The 25,137-nt window shown below is 39.3% G+C and overlaps 1 long non-coding RNA gene across 1 annotated transcript; it reads right to left on the bottom strand.

The window, feature by feature from the left end:
- LOC140512737 (uncharacterized) lies at positions 1 to 22,624 on the bottom strand. Its single transcript, XR_011969893.1, has 4 exons — positions 21,705 to 22,624; positions 21,496 to 21,609; positions 2,378 to 2,492; positions 1 to 1,940 (listed from the first exon to the last, which is right to left on the bottom strand). It is a non-coding gene; the product is annotated as an uncharacterized lncRNA (long non-coding RNA).
- Between the last annotated feature and the right edge of the window lie 2,513 nt (positions 22,625 to 25,137).

The raw sequence follows: 25,137 nt of genomic DNA, 5'->3' as shown, positions 1-25,137 counted from the left end.
TTTCTGTTTGAATTTGATGCCTCTGATTTATTTTATCTTATATTCTCATTTTTTCAAACGTAATTGCGATTAAGATCATAGGATTTTAACTAGGAACAGTTGGGTACACATGCAGACTTCTGATAGGTTCCTACTTGGAATTGTCTGGTCCATAACCTACTACATGCTTTTTTAAACATAAACCTCTCGTGTTTATTATTGTCAGAAATGGTTGTGGGTCAGATAAATGAAGAGCCAATGGTCACACAAGCTGTCAAGAGCAATCACTGGTAGAATACTGAACGAAAGACAACTGAGTTCAAGACCTGGGATACTGGAAAGGGTATGTTGGCTCTAACCTGCAGTTTCTAGAAGAGTTAGTGGGCAAGAAGATTTTGCATCAACAGTCATACCTGCTCTCTAACCTGTGGAAGTTTCTCTAGGATTGATTGAAGACCATGCCTGCTTATAGGTAGAAAGTAATATCTGGCAGAGAATATGTGCAGGTCTAATGTTGTGGGATCAGAAAAACTTGAGTTCAAATCTGGCCTCAGACACTTACTACTTGTATGACCCCGTGCAAGTCACTTAACTTCTGTCTGCCTCAGTTTCCCCAACTCTAAAGTGGAGACAATAATAGCACCTACCTCACAGTGTTATTGTGAGGAATAAATGAGGTTATATTCGCAAAGCACTTAGTACAGTGCCTGATATATGATAGGCACTTAAGAAATGTTTATTCTCTTTCTCCTTCCTCTTCATTAAGGTAACAGTTTACCAGTGATATATAGATATAAGTCATGGTGAATGGGAATAATAAAGAGCAAAATCCATAGGCTGAGAAAAATGAGTTAGGTATTCTAGGTAAAGAAGTACACACAGAATTATTGGAAAAGAATTCAATGGTTGAGAATAAGGTGTCTCAAGTATGTGATGTACTGTCACATTGACTTGATCTGCTTAGCCCCAAAACGGCAAACCAGGGACTTCGGATGACTCTTCCAAATGTGAGATTTTATGATTCAGTGATGCCCTTTTCTTCTTATGTTGGCCAAAATCTTTACTTAGGCACCAGATTACCAAGATTTTGCAGTTCCAAACAGCTGAGATTCTCTTAGGCAACTAGTGGTTCACAGACCTCACTTTAAAAGCCACTGATTGAACTTAACCTAAAAACAGTTGGGCATCTGCTGTGAACTGAATTAAAGCTTTCACAAACAAGTCAATTTGCAATAGCACCTTCATAAGTAAAAAAGGCAGAAAAAGGAATTTCAAAATATATGAAAAAAATCCAGGCATTACAATCTAGGAACTTTATGTGGAAGATCTAGAGAAAGAAGAATCAGAAAAATACCCAAGAAATTTTTAAAGAAGCTGTATCCCTGTACAGAGGAAAATGGAGTCAAGTTTAATCTGTGGTTTGTTAGAAAGATCGTTGGACTGGGAATTGGGTCCTTTGTGCTCTAGCTCTGTTAAAGGATTCTAAATTTATCTATAATAATTGATAAAGTTGTGGAAGGTATGATGTATGTGTGTATGTATATATGTGCACATGTGCATAGTGACTCTCTCAAGCCATGGTAGGAAAAGGCAAAGCAGACAAGCCCCTTCTTTCCCAAGTCAACTCTGTTAACAGCAGAAAATATCTCTTTTTCCTCTCAGCTCCCAGCAGCAACACTTTTCCTCTAATGTACTCAGTTCCCAGCACTAAATGCAAAACCTGTTCCTTTCTAGTCAGTTCTGCAGGGTCTTACCTCTCAAATTTCAGTTCAGGTACTTTTTATAAACCATCTTCTCATGTGATTTTGGGTGAGCTCAAGCAACAAGGACTAGTCTTTTCTCAGTTTCTGTCCTGATTTGCTTTTTAGGTCTTCCTTCTTTCTGTTCACTTCCTCATCTGCTTCAAAGCAGGATCTTCTTGTGAGGACCAATATAAGATATGTGCTGTATATCATAGCTACCTTTGGGAAAAAAAGCACCAAATTCTCATTTTAGTTAGATCCAGCACAAAAAGACAGTGTATAATTGTCCCATAATTACCAAACAGTTCTAACTAACATAGTTTCCCAATAGCCAACCTGGAAGTCCTTATAATAGTGCTATAAATTAACTCCTGGAAAACAAGTCACTTTGGTCATCTTTGCAGTCAACAAATACTTTGATTCTCCTTTGAAAGCTGATTTCTCTCAGGTCCTCTCAAAACTATCTGCATTTCTTCTCCTTTCCATAGATAAAATTGTCTAAATACGAATAAGGCAGCACCATTCACAAACTGGTCACTGGCCACCTTCATTGTTACTACTGACCTTAAACAGAACTTTCTGGCCTTCCTATTGTTAGCATAGAAACAAACTCATCATTAGATCTTATATTTTAAAATATATTCAAAATAATTTACCCAGGTCCAAGTCCAATGCCTTCAGTTGCTTAAAATGATTGCCTTCACCCCCATCCACCCTCAAGCTCAGGAACACTGTGAAGAGTTTTTCATTAGAAGATGTTTTCAGTTACGTCTGCAAGGAGAAGATTGAATCCTGTCAAGTCTCTGGACTCCACTGAAGCAGCAATCCAGCATTCTGAATTGCTAGCTTCAACTGCACTCAGAACAAGGAAGGGCTCTATTTTGTCTTTGCTCCAAAGAGTTCCTTTAATCTCAACAGGAGTGTTGTCAGTGATGAGAGACACATCCCAGGGAAATCAGAGAAATAAGATTTCACTTCATGTCTTATCTCATTCCACAGGGTGACTCTCTTGCCCATTACATCTCATATAATGCATTCTAATGACAAAAGATGACAGTTTCGTTTACCAAATGGATCTGTACTCTTAGAGGTTGAATAGTTTCTGCACTGTGGCAGAGCTGTTGATAGGAAAGATGTGGCTGTTAGAGGAAGTTTCTTGCTCAGTGGGTCAAAATTTGTCCCTCACTTATCCCCTGTAGGATCAAACTGGGCCTTAGCAACTGAGCTCTGGTTACCAAGTGTGAGGAGGAAATGAGGCCTGGAGTTCATCTTGCAAACTTGAGAAAATAATTTGGCCTAAGGTATCCCAGCAGTTTTCAAGCAAGTACCTGAACTGGAGAACAATTTCTAAAACTTATATGGATTTACAATCAATGTTAAATGTCTCTCAGCTAAGGCTGGAACATCAGCAAGAGCCTTGGTACCACTGTCTCCCCTTCCTTTGTTTTCATAAAGGAATCTATATGTACAATATCTATTTCCTCAGACTTATTGAAATGGAATGCATTTGGTTCTAAGAGTTGCACTCAAATCCTATACAATATATTAATCCTTAGTTCTCTAACTAGACAAGTGCTAATTAAATGCCAATCATCTTATGTGCAAGGAACAGTTTTAGATGTTAAGGGTACAAAGACAAAACAATAGAGTCTCTGCCCTCCAACAGTGATCATGTCTTGCTTTGACCATCTCTCAGAGATGGAAAGAAGTGGTGAAATGGTGAAATGGAGAAGCAATCAGTCACCTTGACTGATGGGCTCCATCGGAAGCTTGCCTACCTCTCTCACTTCCTCTTTCTCTCACCTTCAATCTCTCTTTATCCCCTGCCACTTATAATTATGCCAAGCTGACCAGCAACCTTAAAAACCCTTCACTTGGCCATGCCATTCCCTCAAGCTTTCATTCTATGTCTTTCTTCTCTTTCAAAAGCAACTCATTTCCTCACGTCTCATCTACTTTTCAATCCCTTTCATTCTGATTTCCAGCCCCACCACTTGACTAAAACGGCTGTCTCCAAAGTTACCAATGATCTTTAACTGTTTAATCCAATGGCCATTTCTCCCCATTCTACTTAACTTCCCTATATATAAATATATATAGGTCTTATTTTTATATACAGGACCACCCCTTCCTCCTTTCTCTTTCCTTTCAGTTCAATGACATTGCCCTCTCTTGGTTCTTCTTCTTCCTATTTAACCACTCATTCCTTCTCAGACACCTTTGTGGGATCATCCACCTCCTAACCCCCAAAGCTCTATCCTGAGTCCTTTTCCCTTTTCCCTTCGCTTTCAATGCTCCCTGCCCTGGTGATCTCATCAACTCCTATTGGTTCAACTACTATAACTATATAGACACACACACACACACACACACACACACACACACACACACATACACATACATACATGCACAGAGTTCCAACCTCTCCTCTCTTCTGGACTCCAGTTCTGGATTGACAACTGTCTTCTGGACAGCCTTACCTGGATGTCCTATGGGCATCTCAAACTCAACGTGTCTGAAACAGAATTCATATTTTCCCCTAAAGTCTTGCATCCCTTAAACATCGCTACTTCTGTTAACAGCACCACAATTTTTCTAGTTACACAGGTTTGTAACCTTGACTCTTTCCTTTCCCTCAACCCCCATAAGCAATCACTTGCCATGTTGTGTTGATTCGCCATCTCTGGAATACATTCTCTTTTCTGCTCTCACATATTACCCATTCATCTCATACATACCCTCTTCACTTCTGCCTTGACTATTGCAATAGCCTCCCAATCAGGCTCCCTTACTCAAGTTTCTCATCTCTCCACTCCATCCTCCATATGGTTGCCACTTTGGTATTCCTAAATCACAGATTTCACCATGTCATATCCCCCTCCTTCTCTATACCCCCCCCACAAAAGTTTTTAATTCTCTATTGCCTTTAAGATAAAATCCGAAATCCCCAGACTATCATTTAAAGCATTTCAGAATCTGCCTCTCACCTGCTTGTCTAGTCTTCCTTCCTATTACTTTCCTTCACACATTCTCTTTTCTAATCAAACTGGCTTGTTAGCTGCTTCTCAAAAATGAGAAACAGTATTCTACAGTAGTCTGAAATGCACTCTCTGTTCACTACTTCCTTATAGAATTTCTAGCTTCCTACATGAGGTGTTTCCTGATCTCTACTCAAAGGTTATTAAGGCTCCTTATCTCTTAAAATTGCTTTGCATCTCTTGTATATACGTTGCATTCACATGACTGCATAAGTGTCTAATCCTACCTCTCCCATCCCCTCTCTGGCAGAATATAAGCTCCCTATATATAACATATATTACATAAGCTCTTATATAAGAATATAAGGCAGGAATCCCCAGCACCCAGAACCTTGTCTTACCCATTGTAGGTGCTTAATAAATGTTTGTTAACTAAACTGAAGCATAAAGTTATAGCTAGAAAGAACATTAAAGATCATTTATAGAACTCCTCCCATCCTTATCCTATAAGAGAAGAAGTAAAATGTTAAATGATTGGCCCTTTGATCCCCCGAGTAGTTCAGATTAAAACTCAGATCTGATAGCCTTTGGAGGGAGGGTGTGTGTGTATGTGTGTGAAACTGATGGTTTACTTAGAAAATCTGGAGTATCAAAATGTGTTTAATAGGAATTTATGTGTAGAGCCTCTATCAGATTGCATGCCATCTTGGGGAGGGAGGAAGAGAAAATCTAAAGCTTAGGGGAGTGAATATTGAAAATTAAAAATAAATTAGCTAATAAAAAAAAGCTAGGAAAAAAAGAAAGAAAACCTGGAGTCTCATCATAGACAGTAATCAAGATAATTAGTAGGTAATGCCAAAATAAAAGGGTAAAAAAATAAATTAAAAAATCATCAGTGTTTTTATACAGTACTTACAAAAACTGAGAGGAACTCATAGAAAGAAAACTTCTATGCAAAATAACTACAAAGGCATAAAATTTTAGAGGGATAAACTACTAAGATAAATACAGGATTTACAAAACACTCTTCAAAAAATGAAGGAAGGTTTAAATTATCATGCAGTTATTCAGTGTTCATGGTTAGACTATACCAATATAATGCAAATAACTATACTGCCTAAACTTATTTACATATTTAATGGGAGATCAATCAACCTCACTACTTTCCAGAACTAGACAAAATAGTAATAATACTCATTGAGAGGAATGAAATGCCTAAATTCTCAAAGGAAATATTGAAAAAGTCAGGAATGAATGGCCCATAGTACTCTAAGATACTGAATTATATTAAAAAGTAGCAGTTCTCAAAACTATTTTATACTTGTTAAAAAACTGGAAAGTAGGTTGATAGAACAGGAAGACTCAGAAATAAACAAATGTACATGTCCAGTATTCAGTAAACTCAAGAATATAAACTATTGTTGTACAAGTACTGTTGTATGACTCACTATACCACTATACCACAGGTACTTCAAGTGAAAGAAATTTAGAAGAAATGAGGTTTAGAGTAGGATCTTACAACATATATAGCAATCAGTTATAAGTGAATATTTGACCTAAACATAAAAGGTCATATCATCATCATTACTAGCATGATGTAGTATTTTACTGCTTTAAAAACACTTATACAAATTTTATCTTATTTTAATTTCCCATCAGTCTGAAGTTTTACCTTTCTTTGCCTCCCCACTACTCTGAACAGTGTACGTGTTTAATGTCAAAAATGTGGATAGTGGGCCAGAGTCATGAAGACTCATCTTCCTGAGTTCAAATCTAGCCTCAGACATTTACTAGCTGTGTGACCCTGGGCAAGTCACTTAACCCTGTTTGTCTCAGTTCCTTATCTAAAAATGAGCTGGAAAAGAAAATGCAAACTGCTCCAATATATCTGCCAAGAAAACCTCAGTTGGAGCCACAAAGAACTGGATATGACTGAAATGACTCAACAACCACAAAAAGTATTTAAGAAATGTCAGTTGACTGAATGGATCCTATTATTATCTTTGTATTACAATAAGAAAACAGAGGAAGAAAACACTTAAGTAATTGCCAAGGGTCACAGAACTATTAAATGCATGAGGCCAGATCTGAATTCAAGTTTTTGTGACTCCAGGTCTAATGCTCTATCTACTGTACCATCTAGCTGTCTGGTGAACAAAATAAGGAAGAATCTATTGTGACAGCCCATAAAATACCTGTACAGAATGACTCTCAACAAATTCTAGAGCAGCAGAAGCCACAGAACAATAGAGTGGAGGAGATTTCCAGTCCAGGATGACGTGGAAGGCTGACGGGAAAGGTCTGTTGCACCAGACACAGAGCAGAGCACAGCCCAGCCTTGGCCAAGCAGGAGCAGGATCAGAGTAGGCCTCAGGGGCGGAATCCCCAGGAGCAGTGGAGGTTCACAGATCCTTCAACCCACAGGCACCAAAGGCAGCTTCAGAGGTCAGCGAGAGGGCTTTTCAACCCAGCGAGAAAGAAGCAGGGTCATCCCCTATCCCTGGCACCAGGCAGCAGTGTGTGGTGGCAGCAGCAGCAGCAGGAGTGGACAGCAGCAGCTACAGTGGAGGTGGACATGGCAGACACCAGCCAGTTTCCATTGTTGGAGCCCTCAGCTTAAAGCTCCTGGGGGAATTGAGCAGCTGATCTGAATTTCAGCCTCAAGCCTGGCCAGGGAACAAACTCCTCCACCTTGATTGTGCCACCTTGGAGGAACTGAGAACTTACTGGTCCCCAGAGTATACCCTACTCTTGACAAAGGACCCAAAAGTCAAGTAACTGGTTGGAAAAATGCCCCCCAAAAGGAAAAAAAGTAAGACTATAGAAGGTTACTTTCTTGGCAAACAAGTATTTTCTCCCATCCTCTTGGATGAGGAAGGACAATGCTTACCATCAGGGAAAGACGTAAAAATCAAGACTTCTTCATCCCAAACATCCAAAAGAAATATGCAATGGTCTCTGGCCATGGAAGAACTTAAAAAGGATTTTGAAAATCAAGTAAGAGAGGTGGAGGAAAAATTGGGAAGAGAAATGAGAATGATGCAAGAAAATCATGAAGTGAGTCAACAGCTTGGTAAAGGAGACCCAAAAAAATGCTGAAGAAAATAACACCTTTAAAATTACGCTAACTCAAGTGGCAAAAGAGGTTGAAAAAGCCAATGAGAAGAAGAATGCTTAAAAAAGCAGAATTAGCCAAATGGAAAAGGAGGTTCAAAAGCTGACTGAGGAAAATAGTTCTTTAAAAATTAGAATGGAACAGATGGAAGCTAATGACTTTATGAGAAACCAAGAATTATAAAACAAAACCAAAAGTATGAAAAAATGGAAGATAATGTGAAATATCTCATTGGAAAAACAACTGACTTGGAAAAAACTGACCAGGAGAGATAATTTAAAAATTATGGGACTACCTGATAGCCATGATCAAAAAAAGAACCTAGACATCATCATTCATGAAATTATCAAGGATAAAACCAGAGGGTAAAATAAATATTGAAAGAATCCACTGATCACCTCCTGAAAGAGATCTGAAAAGAGAAACTCTTAGGAATGTTGTAGCCAAATTTCAGAGTTCCCAATTCAAGGAGAAAATATTGCAAGCAGTTAGAAAGATTCGAGTATTGTGGAAATACAATCAGGATAACACATGATCTAGCAGCTTCTAAATTAAGGCATTGAAGGACTTGAAATGTGATATTCCAGAAGTCAAAGGAACTAGGATTAAAACCAAGAATCACCTACCCAGTAAAACTGAATATAATATTTCAGGAGAAAAAATGATCATTCAATGAATGAGGACTTACAAGCATTCTTGATGAAAAGATCAGAGCTGAAAAGAAAATCTGACTTTCAAACACAAGAATCAAGAGAATCATGAAAAGGTAAATAGGAAAGAGAAATCATAAGGGACTTACTAAAGTTGAACTATTTACATTACTACAAGGAAAGAGAATATTTATAGCTCTTGAAACTTTTCTCAGTATCTGAGTAGTTGGAGGGATTACACACACACACACACACACACACACACACGGAGCGAGAGAGAGAGAGAGAGACAGAGAGAGAGAGAGAGAGAGAGAGAGAGCACAAGGTGAGTTGAATAGAAAGGGATCATATCTAAAAAAATAAAATTAAGGTGTAAGAGAGGAATATATTGGGAGGCAAAAGGGAGAAATTGAATGGAGCAAATTATCTCATAAAAGAGGCTTGAAAAAGCTTTTTCAATGGAGGGGAAAAGGGGGGAGGTGAGAGGGAAAAAGTGAAGCTTATTCTCATCACATTTGGCTCAAGGAAGGAATAACATGCACAATCAATTTGGTATGAAAACCTATCTTATACTACAGAAAGTAGGGGATAAGGGGATAAGCAGGGTGGGGGGGATGATGGAAGGGAGGGCAAATGGAAGGAAGGAGCAATTAGAAGTAAACACTCTTGGGGAGGGACAAGGTCAAAAGAGAGAATAGAAGAAATGGGGGGCAGGATGTGTGTTTGTCCTTCATTGCCAAAGAAGACGTCTCATGCCATCAGAGAAATAATGATATGACTTGCATTTAACTTTGTGTTGAGTAAGGAAAGGTTGTGCAAGTCACCAGCTTCACTTCTTCTCCAGTGTCATCTGAATCCAGTGACAAGATATTCATCAGGATGACTGGAGATGAACCAGGATGAGGCAATTGGGGTTAAGTGACTTGCCCAAGGTCACACAGCTAGTGAGTATCAAGTGTCTGAGGTGAGATTTGAACTCAGGCCCTCCTGACTCTTGCATTGGTGCTCTATCCACTGCACACCTATCTGCCCCATAGGGGGCAGGATAGAATGGAGGGAAATATAGTTAGTTTTATACAACATGACTATTATGGAAGTCATTTGCAAAACTACACATATGTAGCCTATATTGAATTGCTTACCTTCTCAGTGAGGATGAGTAGGGAGGGAAGAAGGAAGAGAAGTTGGAACTCAAAGTTTTAGGAACAAATGTTGAGAATTGTTTTTACGTACAACTGGGAAATAAGAAATACTGGTAATGGGGTATAGAAATTTATCTTGCCCTACAGGACAAGAGAAAAGATAGGGATAAGGGAAGGGAGGGGTGTTAGAAGAGAGGGCAGAGTGGTAGAAGGGGTAATCAGAATGCAAGGCATTTTGGGGTGGGGGGAAGAGAGACATGGGGAGAAAATTTGGAACTCAAAATTTTGTGGGAAAGAATGTTGAAAACTTAAAATAAATAAAATAAAAGGAAAAAAGAATCTATTATAAGTGTAACTGGAAGAAGAATTATTAACAAAAAGGAAGTCAAAACTGTACATATAAATATAAAACAAATACCATATATATGGCTATATATAAAATATAACAAATATTTGACAAAATATTCATAGTAGCATTTTGTGGTAGTAAAAAATAAGAAAAATCAGTATTTATCTATTATCTAGAATATGTAATTATTGAGAAAAAACAAATTTTGGCATATGAATGTGATGCAAAATTATTGTTATAAGAAACAACAAATGTAAAGAATTTAGAAAAACTTAGGAGAAAGCATATGAAATTTTACAGAATTAAGAAAGTAGAACCAGGCAAATAATATACACAAGTACAAATGAAAATGATAAAAGCAGAAAAAGCACTTGAATTCCGATGTAGAATAATCATCCATCTAAATCCTGATGAACTGTTATGGGAAACATTTCTCTTCTTAGTAGAAAGGTGGGGACCATAGATGTGAAATGTGGTATACAAGTTCTTGACATACATGGTTGCTGGTTTAATTCAGATGGTTTTCCTTACCCTTTTCTTTATCAAATACCACATTCAATATTCAGAAAGCAGCAAGCAAATGGACCATATCTGAGAACATATGCATTATTCTTCATCTTTAATCCCTCACCTCTACAAGGAATAGAATGAGGTGCATTTTTTCCCTATTTCTCTCTGGTCAGTTTCGTTTTTCATTCTTTTCATTTATATTGTTGCGGTCATCATGAGTAATGTTTCCTGCAGCTTACTTCAGTCTACATCACTGCATAAATTTTCCTGTTTCTCTGACTTTACATATAATATTATTGAACTCATAGCAGGAAGTTCACACAGCCTAAGCATAGGATTTACTAGTATTCAGCTCAACAATCTTTATAAGATCTAAACTTGAAATGAAAAGCTCCCATGAATAATTCTGGTGAGTGTCATATGATGTAATGGAATTAGGAAAAAGAAGAAATGGCAGAGAGAGTTCATACCAAGACATATTTAAAGCAGCATGACTTCCTTATAATTTTCCTGATTTTTTTCTGAAATTTATTTCCATGTCAAAAAATCTCTTAGGGGTCTAGGTAATTCTCTAAAATTCTAATTTACAGAGAATAGTCTGACTAGTATTGGTAGAGGGAATTTTCTCATCCAGGAGTCCTCTATATCAATAAAATCAGGCCTCTTCTTTACCTATACTTAAATGGTGATCTACCTTTGAGTCCAGACTGTCTATTAACTGACTTATACGTATATATGGGATTCAGGGGTATGAAGGAGGGATGGTACTGTTAGCATTCATTCTACTATAAAATGAATCTCATCTTTTCTAGAAACAAGAAAATTCTGCTCTCTAAAGAAGGATTAGTAACACTGATTTTAACCATTTAGCAAAAATCAAAGGACAAGCTTTACCTGGGGCTTAGGAAATCACTACATGGACCAGATAAAGTTCTTCATCAGCTTAAAAAATGGACAAATGCTGGACAATTTCTTATGGATGGCTAGGTGGTGCAGTGGATAGAGTGCTGGGCCTTGTAATGGTAATTTAAATGAGAAGATCTTTCCCATTCATTAATAGGCACATGTGACCTGCTTAAATCACATGGAAGACTAAGTCACACATGGTGAGAGGAGCTTGCTGAACAGATGCAACAGGAAGAATGGAGAAGAACTGAGAGGAAATGAGTGAGAGCAGTTGGGGTGGAGGAGAGAGGATGCAAGTCAGCAGGCACAGCATAGCTCAAGAGTGTTGGTTTGTTTGTGGGAAGACCTCAGCAAGGGGCAGGGGAAGGCATGGAAATGACTTTGCCCCCTGCAGTGCTAATGTGTACTGAATTCTTGGCTACTATGAAAGATTTGGCTTTCTGGTTTTAGGATTTGACTTTATTCTGTCTGAATAAATGCTTTTCTTCTGCCTACCACATGAAGAGTCTACCATACTACACCGGTGTAACCATAGTCAATGCTGTGATTATTGTATTGGTGATACAGGCCTAGAATCAAGGAGACTCATTTTTGTGAGTTCAAATCTAGCCTCAGACACTTACCAGTTGCATGACCCTGGGTCAGTCACTTAACCCTATTTGCCTTGGTTTCCTTATCTATAAAATGAGCTGGAAAAGAAAATGGCAAACCATTCCAATATCTTTGCCAAGAAAACCCCAAATGGGTTCACAAAGAATTGGACACCACTGAAAATGACTGAGCAATATGTGTGTGTGCACATGTAAATATATGTATATATTTATGTATACATATACATGTGTATATACATACACATTATTATGTGTATATGTGTGTCTATATATGTATATATTTGTGCGTGTATGTACACATACACACACATAAATATATATGCATCTAGATGGTACAGTGGATAGAGCACGAAGCCTGAAGTCAGGAACATCTGAGTTCAAATTCAGCCTTAGACATTTACTAACTGTGTGACCCTGGGCAAGTCACTTAACCGCTATTTGCCTCAGTTCCTTAAATGTAAAATAAGGACACACTAGAGAAGAGAATAGTAAACCATTCCAGTATCTTTGTCAAGAAAATCCCATGGACAAAGTCCATGGGGTCACGTAAAGTCAGACAGGATGGAAAGACTGAATAACGACAATAAAAACTAATCAGAAGAAAATACTATTAGTCATTTCACATACTTCATCTTGATGCCGCATCTATTATATGACTGATTCCAAATCATTTAATAAACACATAGCGAGTCAGATCATCCCAGGGAAACTTCAGCTATTGAAGCAGAGTACATCTTCTATACTTAAGAACCAGCAAGGATATTTTAACTTTCAAGGGATCTTCCAGAAGGTCTCCATTAAAAATAAACATGTATGCCCTCTCATCTGAAAACTTCTTCCTCCCTCCTTATTTTTTCCACTGACAGATAAATGTTCTAGCAGTTGTGCTTTAGGCTGTGAAAGAGTAGCTTATCTCAAAAAATCCAAAGTATCTGTTTCCTATAGATTTTTCAAAGGATCTGTATTCCTCCCTCCTGTCACTTTGATGTCAGCCTGAAATGAAATGAAAAATTGAGTGTGTTTTCCAGTAGTTCACACTGGGATGATTCAATAAAAAAAAATATCCATGTTGGTATTGGAGGAGGGTGGGGGAAGCAGGGAAAAGGAGTCAATTTCCATGTCAGATAATACACAATCGAAGTAAAGCATTCTGTATTAAAATATTTTAGAGTTTATCCTGAAGGAAGGCAGAAATTGTTGCAAATTAATTTTCAGCTCTAGCTGTAGAACAAAGTCCAATGGATATTTTCCAACATGGTTATTTCTAACATGAATAATTCGGTACGTTTCTTGCCTTTGTTAATATTGCTCTTTACATCTGGAATACCTTCTCCACCTACCATCTCTAACTCCCACCCTTGTCCCTCACCTTTTCTCCACCTGCAGAAATCATAAGCTCTTTTCAAGACCCAGATAAAATGCTACCTCTTTGTTGACCTTTCTGCAGAGCTTAACTTGGTGGTTTCTTTCTCTTGTGTACTTCCTTCTGTTCCCTTGGCTTCTGAAAAGCACACTCTCCTTATTCTATCTACTTTTACCTCTATGGCCATTCCCCATCTTTACCTTTGGAAATATTTGTCTTCCTCAAATATCATCTCCTTCATGAATCCTTCCCTATCTCCCCCAGCTGAAAATGTTTTGACCTTTTCCCAAATGTCCTAAAGAGAATACATTGTCTAGATCTTGTCTTTGCCCAATATTATTTGTTATAATTATGGAGGTATAGGTTGTGTCCCCCAGAAGATTATAAGCTTTTTAACAGCAGAACCAACATAATTTTTTTAATCTGTGTACCTTTGGTGCCTAGTATAGTGTCTTGTATGCAATGTTTAATAATTTGTTGAACTGAATTTAAGTAGGTTGGAACATGTTACCAAATGTGACCTAACCTGCATGTGAAAAGTAATATAAGAGAATTTTCAGAGGCATGTATGACCAGAAGGGGAGGTGGGTTACTCATGTAATGAGAATAAGAGGCAGTAGATATAGATTGTGTAAATGAGCAAAAGAAGAAAAATCAGAGAGCAGCTAGAAATGACGGGAATCTTAAAGAGGAAGAGGCTACTCCATCTTAGTATTTGTGGTAAAGGAGGAAAGAACAGGAAACCAATTTCAAAGAATCCAAAAAAAGGTTAGATCCAGTGAATTAAAATACAACAGAGAATGACAGTCCAGGATGTATGGAATGTTCTCAAGAACAAAGTTCTTAAGACACAAAGAGAAACAACTTTGATGAAGAACCAAGGACAAGTTAAATAGGCAGATGTGGACATGTGGGGAATTCATGGATTCAGATTTTTAAAAGACAAATAAAGAAGACGGTAGTAAAGGTTAGTAATGGAGGATGAGATATAAAAGTGTGTTCTAGTCTTCTAAGAATCCTATCAGAAGTGTTAAATATCAATGGCTTAGGAGAAATCCCAAGGACAACAAAATGTGGGGTTTAAAAATATGCATTGGGGAAGAGAGAAGGAACAAGGAAGAAATAGGACCACTGTGGGGGAACAGATAAGATACTGATAAGGAACAATATAGAAAAGACAGAGATCCTCAACTCTCTCTCTCTCTCTCTCTCTCTCTCTCTCTCTCTCTCTCTCTCTCTCTCTCTCTCTCTCTGTCTCTGTCTGTCTCTGTCTCTGTCTCTCTCTTTCTCCCTCCCTCCCTCTATGTTTTCCTCCCTCCCTCCCTCCCTTGCTCTCTCCTTCCCTTTTTCTACATCCAGGAGAATAGTTTTGGGGAATGAAAAAGCAAAGCAAAAGTAGCCAACAAGTTGAAACTAAGTAGAGAAATCAATGAGAGTCCTTAGTTTTCCATGCCGAGTCACTAGACACAGACTAATTAATTACATTTCAGGATACTGAAAGAACTGTAAAATGTGATTCTCAGTAACTTGGGAAAGATAAGGGAGAAAGGGAGAAATATCACAGGTCTGAGGAAGGACAAACATTTTTAAAAGATGGGGGCTGGGGCTGTGGGTGCAGGGAAAGAACAGAATCTACAGACCATAGGCTGGTGAACTTGACTTTGATTTCTAACTAAATTCTAGAATGTCTTATTAAAGGAGTGGCTAATGTACAACTGGAAAAAGGAGCAATGAGAACAAAGAGCTGGAATAGTTTCATCAAGAAGAGATCATATGCTCATTTCCTCTTTAAGAAGGATAGCTAAAAAGATAGAGTAAGAGAATTCTGTGGTTTATCTAGATTTTAAGAAAGCATTTAACAAAGATGCTAATGTTATTATTCTGGACAAGTGACGTAAGCTAGATGATGGCCTAGTTAGGTAGGTTCAGAACTGTTTGAATGGTAGGTTCCAAAGAGTAGCTATTAATGGAACTTGGCAAAATAACCATAATGATAAAATTTTATATAGTATCTACTATGTACTGAGTACTATGCTAAAAGCTTTACAAATATTATCTCAGTTGATCCTCACAACCACTCCAAGGAGATAGGTCCTATTATTATCTTTATTTTACAGATGAAAAAATTGAGGCAAACAAAGGTTTAGTGTCTTGCTCAGGATCACACAGCTAGTAAGTGTCTGGGTCTAGATTTTAACCAAGATCTTTCTGACTCCATGCCTAGCACTGTCCACTGCTTCACTCAAGATGTTTGTCTTTGTCCCTGTGCTGCTTAATATTTTTATCAGTGATTTGGATAAAGGCATGCTAACATTTGCAAATGAAACAAATCCTATTGTACTTCACCCTAGTCAGACCACACTCGGCAGTATATTCAATTCTGGGTTCCACATTTTCTGAAGGACGTTGATAAGTTAGTAAGTCAACATTAATGAGCATTTATTAATCCCTTTCTCTCAGGCACTCTGCTAAGCTCTGGAGATACAAAGACTGGCAAAAATATGGGCCTTGCCCTTAAGGATCTTATATTTTACTGGGGATACAACATGCATACAGTATAAAAGGAAGCTAATCTCCAAAGGAAGGCATTAGTGGACTTATACTAATTGGTCAGAGGAATGGCTAAAAGTAAATGAGAGGCAGATTTAGGTTTGATGTTAGGGAAAACATCTTAAAATCAGACCTATCAAAAAATGGAATGGGCTGCCTTGGGAGGCAATGGATTCCTCTTCTCTAGAGATCTTTTAGCAAAGGCTAAAGACCATTTTTGGAGAATGTTAGAAGAGACTTCAAAGATCTCTATGAACTGATGCAGAGCAAAGTGAGTAAAAGTAGGAGAACAATTTATACAATGACCAAAAAAAGAAGTTATAGAGAAAATCAGATTCGAAAGATTTTAGAGCCTTGATTAAAGTAATGACAAACTCTGAGTCCAAAAGACTGAAGATGAAACATTGCAAACACCTCCTGACAGAGAGGTGATGAACCTAAAATGCATAAAAAGAAATACATTCTCAGACATGTCTTAAGTGGGAATTTGTTTAGCCAAACTACATAGCTTTGTGTTGGCTTTATTTTATTTTTAAAATTTACTCAAGGGGTTGATATGTGTGTGGGAGGGAGTAACTAGTTAAAAACACCTTATTAGGGGTGGAGCCAAGATGGCGGAGTAGAAAAACACAAATATGCTAGCTCCGAACCCACAGCCCATGAAATATCTGTAGAAAAGAGCTGCCAATAAATTTGGGAGCAGGAGAAGCCACAGAACAGCGGAGCTGACAAGATTTCTGTTCCAGAGAGCCTGAAAACCTCTCGCAAAAGGTTCTTCGCGCTGTGGACGCGGAGCAGAGCCCAGCCCTGTGTTGGCCGTTCAGCACCAAGAGGAGCAGATCCGAGCAGGCTTCAGGGACAGAATCTCCAGCAGCCGAGTGGGTCCCTCCACCCACAGGTGGCAAGGGTTGGTGAGAGGGTCTCTTCGGCGGGTCGAGAGGGCAGTGGGGAGCCCCCATGACTCAGGCCCCCTCGGGAGGCACCAGCGGAGGTGGGAGCAGACCAGGGCTCCCCAAGTAGGCAGGAGCCAGGTTCCATTGTTGAAGGTCTTTGCATAAACCCCCTGAGGGAAGTGAGCCCATGAGGCGGCCCTGCCCCCACCCGGGCAGCTGAACTTGATCTCACACTGAATAGCAGCCCTGCCCCCGCCCAAAGCCCTGAGGCTGGGAAGCAGCATTTGAGTCTCAGACCCGAAGCGCTGGCTGGGAGGATCCGGAGGTGAGGTGGGTGTGAGGAGAATATTCAGAGGTCAAGTCACTGGCTGGGAAAATGCCCAGAAAAGGGAAAAAAACCAAGACTATAGAGGGTGAACAGGTTTCTCCTCCCCTCCTTTCTGATGAGGAAGAGCGGTGCTCACCATCAGGGAAAGACACGGAAGTCAGGACTTCTGTATCCCAGCCCACTCAATGGGCTCAGGCCATGGAAAAGCTCAAAAAAGCTCAGAAAATTTTGAAAACTATGTTAGAGAGGTGGAGGAAAAACTGGGAAGAGCAATGAAAGACATGCAAGCAAAGTATGAACAGCAGGTCAGCACACTGCTAAAGCAGACCCAAAAAAATGCTGAAGAAAATAAACTCAATTGGCAAAGGAGGTTCAAGAAGCCAATGAGAAGAAGAATGCTTTCAAAAGCAGAATTAACCAAATGGAAAAGGAGATTCAAAAGCTCACCGAAGAAAATAGTTCTTTCAAAATTAGAATGGAACAGGTGGAGGCTAATGACTTTATGAGAAACCAAGAAATCACAAAACAAAACCAAAAGAATGAAAAAATGGAAGATCATGTGAAATATCTCATTGGAAAAACAACTGACCTGGAAAATAGATCCAGGAGAGACAATTGAAAAATTATGGGCCTACCTGAAAGCCATGATCAAAAAAAGAGCCTAGACATCATCTTTCATGAAATTATCAAGGAAAACTGCCCTGAGATTCTAGAACCAGACGGCAAAATAAGTATTCAAGGAATCCATAGAACACCGCATGAAAGAGATCCAAAAAGAGAAACTCCTAGGAACATTGTGGCCAAATTCCAGAATTCCCAGGTGAAAGAGAAAATATTGCAAGCAGCTAAAAAGAAACAATTCAAGTATTGTGGAAATACAATCAGGATAACACCAGATCTAGCAGCTTCTACATTAAGGGATCGAAGGGTATGGAGTAGGATATTCCAGAAGTCAAAGGAACTAGGACTAAAACCAAGAATCACCTACCCAGCAAAACTGAGTATAATACTTCAGGGGAAAAAATTGGTCTTTCAATGAAATACAGGACTTTCAAGCATTCTTGATGAAAAGACCAGAGCTAAAAAGAAAATTTGACTTTCAAACACAAGAATGAAGAGAAGCATGAAAAGGTAAACAGCAAAGAGAAGTCATAAGGGACTTACTAAAGTTGAACTGTTCACATTCCTACATGGAAAGACAATATTAGTAACTCTTGAAGCTATTCAGTATCTGGGTACTGGGTGGGATTACACACACACACATGCACACGCACACACACATAGAGACAGAGTGCACAGAGTGAATTGAAGAGGATGGGATCATATCTTAAAAAAAATGAAATCAAGCAGTGAGAGAGAAATATAAGGGAGGAGAAAGGGAGAAATGGAATGGGGCAAATTATCTCTCATAAAAGAGGCAAGCAAAAGATTTTTTTAGTTTGGGGAAAAAGAGGGGAGGTGAGAGAAAAACATGAAGTTTACTCTCATCACATTCCACTAAACGAAGGAATAAAATGCACACTCATTTTGGTATGAAAACCTATCTTATAATACAGGAAAGTGGGGGATAAGGGGATAAACAGGGTGGGGGGGACGATGGAAGGGAGGGCATGGGGAGGAGGGTGCAATTTGAGGTCGACACTCATGGGGAGGGACAGGATCAAAAGAGAGAATAGAAGTAATTGGGGGCAGGATATGATGGAGGGAAATATAGTTAGTCTTATACAACACGACTATTATGGAAGTCATTTGCAAAACTACACAGATTTGGCCTATATTGAATTGCTTACCTTCCAAAGCGAGGGGGTGGGAAGGGAGGGAGGAAAAGAAGTTGGAACTCAAAGTTTTAGGAACAACTGTCGAGTACTGTTCTTGCCGCTAGGAAATAAGAAATACCGGTAAAGGGGTATAGAAAGTTATTTGGCCCTACAGGACAGAGGAGAGGATGGAGACAAGGGCAGAGAGGAATGATGGAGGAGAGAGCAGATTGGTGATGGGGGCAATTGGAATGCTTGGTGTTTTGGGGTGGAGGGAGGGGACAAGGGGGGAGAAAATTTGGAGCCCAAAATTCTGTGAAAATGAATGTTAAAAGTTAAATAAATAAATAAATTTAAAAATAAAAATAAAAACACCATATTAATTTAAAAAAAATAATAATCTTCATTTTGAAGATAATTATGAGGATTTTCCCGGTTCTTTGTATTCTGACCCCCCCCTCAAAATCACCTCGTATTTATTTAGCATATATTTCCTATTTGCTAATTTGTGTGCATGTTTTCCTCTGTTCACTCTCAGTCAAATGTTAAGGTCCTTGGGAATAAGGCCTGTTTCATTTCTTTGTCCCCCTATCACCTAGCACACCACCTGGCACGTAGCATGTAATAAAGGTTGTTGACTTGGACAAAATTTTGCAAAGTAGATTATTGGCAGGGTAGAGGTCAGACTACATAGTTGTGGAGATCCCCTGCAGTAATGAGTTTCTGGTATTCTGTGACGTTTTTATTCCATGTCAGACTGCTTGTTTCTAAGAGAAATACAAGCTATTTATATTTATAAATAAGACCAGTTGTCAGTTGTGTCTGACTCTTTGTGATCCCATCTGGGATTTTCTTGGCAAAGATATGAGCGGTTTGCTATTTCCATCTCCAGCTCATTTTACAGATGAGGAAACTGAGGCAAATAGGGTTAAGTGACATTCCCTGGATCACACAGCTAGTAAATGTCTAGGCCAGATTTAAACTCACAAAGATGAACCCTTCTGATTTCAAGCCTGGCACATTATTCATTGCATCACCTAGCTGACCTAATAAGACCTGATCCCTACCATCTTCTACTGATCTGAACAACAGGGAATGTAATTGTATTTTTTCTTTTTGCCTTTGGTCCATATGACTAAATTGTTAGCCAGAACAACTAAGTGACTTTTCTGAAATGAGTTTCATAACAAATTATATCAAATAGCCTTGCCAAACCTTGACTCTACCTCCATTCCCTTAATGCACAGAATTACAAACCCAATCAGAAAGGGCAACCCAGTTTGTCTGAGATGGTTCGTTCCTCACAGACGCAGGCTGCTTATTATTTCTGGCTCTGTGCTTCTGTGTTTGCTCACAGACATTTTTGATTTGTGTCTCAGGCTTAATGTTATTTGGACTTGGTTTTTGCACTTAATAATTTTTGGCTTATAATAATTCAAATGACAAAATAGCCAGCTCTGAGGACAAGATAGAGTTGAACTGAGCAAATACTTCCCTAAGATGAAATTGTGTTTTGGTAAAAAGCTCTTTTCATTTAGAATACTTTCACCTTGGAATGGGAGATTCCTAGCAAATGAAAGATACAACTTTGATATAGTTGGAGTTTTATATAATCTTATCTATAACATTCAAATTCTTCTTGGCACAGAATCTTCTTCCTAGACACTCTTAGGTGAATCTTGTGCTGTCCTAAATATGATCTTAACTTCTGTTTGAGGACTGAAGGGTTTGGATTCAACAAAAAGTACAGAATTGGACCAGGAAGGAAGGGTAGAAGGAAGGAAGGGAAGGAGAAAGGAAGGGAGGAGGGAAGGAAGGAAGGAAGGAAGGAAGGAAGGAAGGAAGGAAGGAAGGAAGGAAGGAAGGAAGGAAGGAAGGAAGGAAAGAAGGAAGGAAAGGATGAAGAGAGGAAGGGAAGAAGAGAGGGAGTTAGGAAAGATAAAAGGAAGGAAAGGAAGCAAAGAAGGAAGGGTAGGAGGAAGGAAGGAATGAAGGAAGGAAGGAAGGAAGGAAGTGTGATTGGAAGGAGGAAACATGCATTTCTTAAGTGCCTAGTGTGTGCAAGGTACTATGCAAAGTGCTTTACACATATTATATCCTTGATCTTATAATAATCTTGAGAGTAGGGGTTATTTATAGCTAAGAAAAATGAGGCAAGCAGAGGTTAAGTGACTTGCTGAGGGTCACAGGGCTAGTAAGTGCCTGAAGTCAAATTTGAACTCAGGTTTCTGGCCAAGTGTTCTATCTGTTGCAGCATTTAGTAGTTTTAGAATATAGTTCATAATCCCCAGATATAGAGATATCCCCTGCCTTATGCCCAGGTATCCAGATGGTGTAGTAGATGCTGCCGCTGTGCGCCCAACTAGACTCCACCATGATCATACTCCCAGGAAACCTCCTCACCAGGACATTCCTGATCCTTCAGACTCCATCAGATTTGGTATTCACACTTAATCAGTGCCTTCAGCATGCTCTGTCCCTCTGATCAGAGAGGTAGAGGGTTGAGCAAAGAGCTCTTCCTAAAGCCGATCATTTAAAGAGGGTTCTCAGGTGAACTAATTCTCCATTTCCCAGCAGCACTCTCCTTAGACTCTATTCCACCATGCCCCCAAGCCCAGGTACCTTCTTTCCTCCCTCCTTTTCAAATTCCTTTTATGTGTTGTCTTCTCCTGTTAAACTGTAGGTTTCTTGAGATCGTTTTTCCTTTTCTTATTTGTATCCTCAGTGCTAAGGTGCCTGGCACAGAGTAAACACAAAATTGTTTGTCAATTGATTATTGATTGACTTGGAGTCAGGAAGACCTATGTTCAATTCCTGCTTCAAATACTTACTAGCTATGTGGCACTTGACCTTCTCTGCCTCAGTCCCCTCATCCATAAAGTGGGGATGACGGTGATGATAATAGTAACCATCTTACAGAACTGTGAGGATCAAATGAGAACATATGTAAGATGTTTCAAACCTTAAAGAATCATATAAATGCCAAGTGTTATGTGTATACTGAAACAATAAGCAGGTAGAACAAGGCCTCTTGAGGAAGCTGAGGGAGAGAGGGCAGAAATGGTAGAGGAAATGGGAGAAAAAGATGATGAGAAAGAGAAGAGAAAGAGATAGGAGAGGGGTGAAATTCCTCCTTGCCACCATTAGCAAGAAGTTTCCTGTGAATCTTTGGGTCATTGAGATGACAGCTGGGGAACAATGCCTCTAGGCCTCAGAGAAGCCACATTTAAAGGCGGGCATAACTTCCACTTAGGGTGCTGAGGGTACTATGTCTTTTGGACACCAAGACTGAAAGACTTCTCAGACTGCATGGCTTACATGTTCATCCAGGGGTCATGTCAAGGCATTCATGTTCCCTAGCTTACAACATGGCACTGATAAAGAAGGAGTAACAGACTTGAGGGGCTCCCACCCTCCCATGACTGGAGATGATAAAAGAGTTACTTTGAGGAAATGGGAAGAAAAGTACCTGCCATTTATTTTCATTTTTTTAAAATTTACTTTGATTTCTATTTTAAATGAATGTCCTTTTGCCTTGAGATAATCACAGGTCATCATTGGATCTAAGACTGGAAGGATTTTCAGAACTCTTAGGACCAGTTTCTTCCTTTTACAAGCAAGGAAATTTAGGCCTAAGGAGGTTGAAGGACTTTGCCCCAGATCCCACAGGGAAGATCAGAATCAGGATTGGAACCTAGGCACTCTGACTCTGGAGCCAATGTCATGGTTGAATGCTGGCTAGTACATAATGTGGTCCAATGACAAATGGAAACTCATAGGCATTGGTTTAAAACAGGTGAGAGAGAGCCAAGATGGCAGAGTAGAAAGACATACATACACTAGCTCTTCCCCCACAGCCCAGAAAATACCTGTAAAGAAAGACTCTCAACAAATTCTAGAGCAGCAGAAGCCACAGAAGGACAGAGTGGAGATTTCTAGCCCAGGGTAACCTGAAAGGCCTATGGGAAATGTCTGTTGCACCAGATGCAGAGCAGAGCCCAGCCTGACCTTGATCTCGCTGCATGGAGGAGGACTCAAGCAGGCCTCAGGGGTGGAATCCCCAGCTGCAGTAGCAGGGGTTCCCAGATCCCTCAATCCACAGGTGCCAAAGGTCAGTGAGAGGGTTTTTTCCCCGAGAAGGGAGAAGGGCCTTCCCATAGCTCCAGCCCCAAGCGGTGCTGGCAGAAGCTGAATCAGGCAGGTAGCAGCAGCACCCACAGCAGCCCTTACAGCAGCCCACATCCATGGTTGGATTGCAAAACCCCTGGGGGCACTGAGCAGCTGATTCTTACCTCAGCCCTGTGTAGTGGCCCTGCCCCCACCTAATACTCCTGGGGGATTTGAGCACTTATCTTTATCTCACACTGAATGGAAGCCCAGCCCCCAAAACTTATCTAAATCTCAGCCCCCAGTGCTGGCTTGGTGGAACTTTGGCTGTGGAGAGGAAACTCTACTACTCAGATTCTGGGCACAAAAATTTCTGGTTGCTCCCAAACCAGTGTACATGGTTGATTATGCCACCCTGAAGGAACTGAGAACTTACAGACACCCAGAGTATACCCTACTCTTGACAAAGGACCCAAAAGTTAAGTAACTGATTGGGAAAATGCCCAAAAAAGGAAAAAAAAAATGAGACTATAGAAGGTTACTTTCTTGATGAACAGATATCTTCTCCCATCCTTTTGGATGAGGAAGAACAATGCTTGCCATCAGGGAAAGACATAAAAGGCAAGGTTTTTCTGTATCCCAATCATCCAAAATAAATATTCAATGGTCTCTGGCCATGGAAGAGCTCAAAAAGGATTTTGAAAATCAAGTAAGAGAGGTGGAGGAAAAATTGGGAAGAGAAATGAGAGAAATGCAAGAAAATCATGAAAAGCAAGTAGTCAACAACTTGCTAAAGGAGACCCAAAAAAATGCTGAAGAAAATAACACCTTTAAAAATAGGCTGACTCAATTGGCAAAAGAGGTCCAAAAAGCCAATGAGGAGAACGATGCTTTAAAAAGCAGAATTAGCCAAATGGAAAAGGAGATTCAAAAGCTCACTGAAGAAGATAGTTCTTTAAAAATTAGAGTGGAAAGATGGAGGCTAATGACTTTATGAGAAACCAAGAAATCACAAAACAAAGCCAAAAGAATGAAAAAATGGAAGATAATGTGAAATATCTCATTGGAAAAACAACTGACCTGGAAAACAGATCCAGGAGAGACACTTTAAAAATCATGGGACTACCTGAAAGTCATGACCAAAAAAAGAACCTAGATATCATCTTTCTACAAGCAGGGGCCAAAATAAATATTGAAAGAATCCACTGATCACTCCTGAAAGAGACAGAAAAAGAGAAACTCCTAGGAACATCGTAGCCAAATTCCAGAGCTACTAGGTCAAGGAGAAAATATTGCAAGCAGCTAGAAAAAAACAATTCAAGTATTGTGGAAACACAATCAGGATAACACAAGATCTAGCAACTTCTACATTAAGGGATTGAAGGGTGTGGAATATGATATTCCAGAAATCAAAGGAACTATGACTAAAACCAAGAATCACCTACCCAGCAAAACTGAGTATAATACTTCAGGGGAAAAAATGGTCTTTCAATGAAATAGAGGACTTTCAAGTATTCTTGAAGGCCAGAGCTGAAAAGAAAATCTGACTTTCAAACACAAGAATCAAGAGAAGCACGTAAAGGTAAACAGCAAAGAGAAATCATAAGGGACTTACTAAAGTTGAACTGTTTACATTTCTACATGGAAAGACTATATCTGTAACTCTTGAAAATTTTCTCAATATCTGGGTAGTTGATGAGATCACACACACACACACACACATACACACACATATTAGAGAAACAGAGAGCACAGGCTGAATTGAATAGGATGGGATCATATCTAAAAAAATGAAATTAAGGGACGAGAGGAATATATTATGAGGAGAAAGGGAGAAATTGAATGGGGCAAATTATCTCTCATAAAAGAGGCAAGAAAAAGACTTTTCAATGGAGGGAAAAAGGGAGGAGGTGAGAGAGAAAACATGACACTTACACTCATCATGTTTGACCCAAGGAAGGAATAAAATGCATACTCATTTTGGTATGAAAATCTATCTTACAATACAGGAAGAAGGGGAGAAGGGGATAAGCAGGGTGGGAGGCATGATGGAAGGGAGGGCAATGGGAAGAGGGAGCAATTAGAAGTCAACACTCTTGGGGAGGGTCAAGGTCAAAAGAGAGAACAGAAGTAATGGGGGGCAGGATAGGATAGAGG

This window comes from Notamacropus eugenii, chromosome 6 (genome assembly GCF_028372415.1).
Source record: "Notamacropus eugenii isolate mMacEug1 chromosome 6, mMacEug1.pri_v2, whole genome shotgun sequence".
NCBI classification, from domain to species: domain Eukaryota; kingdom Metazoa; phylum Chordata; class Mammalia; order Diprotodontia; family Macropodidae; genus Notamacropus; species Notamacropus eugenii.
Note: the sequence above shows the minus strand (reverse complement) of the source record. Positions and strands in the feature narration are given on the sequence as shown.